At 44.7% G+C, this 2807-nt stretch overlaps 1 pseudogene; it reads right to left on the bottom strand.

The window, feature by feature from the left end:
* Positions 1–282: 282 nt before the first annotated feature.
* LOC100727089 (olfactory receptor 5B3-like) lies at positions 283–1708 on the bottom strand (annotated as a pseudogene).
* Positions 1709–2807: the final 1099 nt, after the last annotated feature.

Here is a 2807-nt window from a genome sequence, read left to right as displayed (position 1 = left end):
ACATTAGTCAATATATTGCATATTATTATCTTAAAAGCAGTCCACCTTACAAGATTGAATAAGGACTTAGAAAGTAGACCCAAAGAAACCACAGGCACCTTCAGCCCCACACTATATTTCTGTCCATAATGCTTCCTTCTTCCTAGACCGCAGGCAAACATCACTTCAAACACTTGCTGTCAACGTGGACACTAACTTTGGGGGATGTGCATGAAGGATATCTGTGACAAATGAGGATGGGTGCCCTGGGTTCCCAAAACAATAAGCACAAAACTCTACAGATTATTTTCTTTCCAAAATAATTTTTGAGAATGTGCTCTTGATCTCCTTGTTCCTCAGGTTGTAGACCATAGGGTTCAGCATGGGGATGACCATGGTGTAGAACACAGAAGCAGTTTTATCAGTGTCCATGGAGCGATTGGAGCCAGGCTGCAGGTACACGAAGATTGTAGTCCCATAGAAGATGGAGACGGCAGTGAAGTGGGAGGCACAGGTGGACAGAGCCTTGCGATGTCCTGCACCCGAATGCATCTTCAGGATAGAGATAGAAATCAATGTGTAGGATATTAAGGTAATTAGGAGGGCTAACAAGATAACAAAGCTGACTATATCAATAAGAACCAGCTCATTAACATGTCTGTCAGAACAAGAAAGAGCCTTGACTACTGGAGTATCACAGAAAAAGTGATGGATTGCATTGAACTTGCAGAAGGAGACACTAAATGTGTCAGCAGTATAGAAGGAGGCACTCAGAAAAACACAGACATAGCAGCCTGTGATGAGACCTGCACACCTTTGTGGTCATGGTGGTGGTGTAGTGCAGGGGCCTGCACACTGCGGCATAGCAGCCATAGGCCATGGAGGCCAGGAGGTAGCAAAGGCTGTAAAAAAGAACATCTGAGCAGCACAGGCACTGTAGGAGATCACCTGATTTCCAATGAGGAGCCCAGCCACAGTTGTAAGCGTGACAGTGGAAGAGGAACAGAAATCCACCAGGGACAGGTTACCCAGGAAAAAGTACATGGGGCTGTGCAGACGGGGTCCAGGAGGATGAGCAGGATCATCCCCAGGTTCCCAGCCACAGTGATGGTGTAGATGAGGAGGAAGGTGATGAAGAGGGGAAGCTGCAGGTGCGGGTCAGAGGTCAGCCCCAGCAGCAGAAACTCTGTCACCTCTGTCCTGTTCTCCACCAGTGCTGTATGGGAATCACTAGAGCTTGTGTAGCAATGAGGAAAAAAGCAACTCAATAATGAAACAAATGGACTGAACTGGGGAAGTGTGTGTGCCACATGCAATTTTTTCACTGTAGCAACAAGTTGTATTTTCAGAGTCCCCAGAAAATGCCTAACTGAAAACCAGGTTTGACCGGTGAATTGTACTCATGCGTTAGGTGTCCAATTTTAACGTTTATTTGTTACTGAAGTGTAGACAAGTTCATAACTTGGTGAAGCGAATTGTGTAGGTGAACCTGTGTGGACCTCACTCCCCTGGAGCAGGGCAGAAGTAGGCACTTCTGCGTTGCTCACTGCAGAAACTGCTGCACGCACTGCGACCTTCGCTCGGTGTCTTCACTCAGGGCCACTGTGAGCTCACTGGTTGTTACATCCTCGTGAATCATGAGGCACAAGGTCCTGAGAAGTATATTCACAATCACACAAACGTGATTTGTCAGTCTCTGCTCCAGACCCATGGCAGCTTTCAATGCCATGCTGAAGCACTTCTACATCTAACATTTTAAAAAGAATAGAAATGAAATTGAATTTAATGAAGTTTACAATTATTCCTTGTCTGCTTCGATTCAATCTCAAGGTTTGCATTTTTGTAATGAATTGCATGAGGAATGATGTGGTAATTTTACCTGGCTTACTACATATCTGCTTCCCGGTAGAGGTAAACCAGAAAAGAGACAAGTGGAGCAGAGTGCAGAGATCCTTTCTCAACTACAGAAGTGTCCTGAATGAGTGAACAAGCTCAGAACCACATTTTAATCTCCCCGCCCACAGTCTCGCAATATTCCGCAGCACTGCCACAGCTCTTGACCTGCTGATCAAAAGCATAAACTTTTGACTCAGATTAAAACACTTTTAGCTCCTGAGTCACTTTGACACAAATTTGAATGTAATTGAAAATTAGCAGAAATTTAAAAGTCAGTAGCCTGTTGCTATACTGAGACAGGATAGGCTCATCCTGCCCATCATATAGTTGGACCACTAAGCTTGGTTAACCTTGACTGCTTGGTTAACCTTGACTGTGTCCAGAGGCTTCTCACAGGTAGCCACCAGGTCAACCCAACCCTGTGCAGTAGCAGTGTTCCTGTTTACCCATCTAAAAATATGTGCTGTTTTTGCAACAGGTCTCAAGGATCTTCTACCCAGAACACAGAGGCTTTGTGAAGGGTGTGTTTACCTCTACCCATTCCAATCAATGCCCCTCCTAGAATTTTCCTGCCTTTGACAAACAATTTCTTTGAAGTAAACCTGCCTAGAACAATTCTGCCTGATAGCATACGACTTCATTCATGTAACCAATTGTATAATCACCGGCTATCAGCTTATGTATTTCCTTGCAAATTCTTTATAAGCTGAATCCAATGCAGACCCAGGGCTGATGATTTGGAAATAATCAGCAGCCCTCCAGCAAAATAAATAGTTTGCCTTCCAACTCCTTGGTGCAAGAAGTCTTCCTTTCAGTTTGGTACCAGGTTTTTGCAATATCCCGCAGAATGACTGTTTGCCTTGTAGAGGTGGTTGGATAACTGGGATAGAGCGCATCACAGACAGAGGTGATCGTGAGAGAAGACAGAACAT

The sequence above is a fragment of the Cavia porcellus genome, unplaced genomic scaffold (assembly GCF_034190915.1).
Source record: "Cavia porcellus strain 051 isolate PalLab524CR breed Dunkin Hartley unplaced genomic scaffold, mCavPor4.1 scaffold_17, whole genome shotgun sequence".
In the NCBI taxonomy this organism is placed as follows: Eukaryota; Metazoa; Chordata; class Mammalia; order Rodentia; family Caviidae; genus Cavia; species Cavia porcellus.
This window is presented reverse-complemented; position numbering and strand designations above follow the sequence as displayed.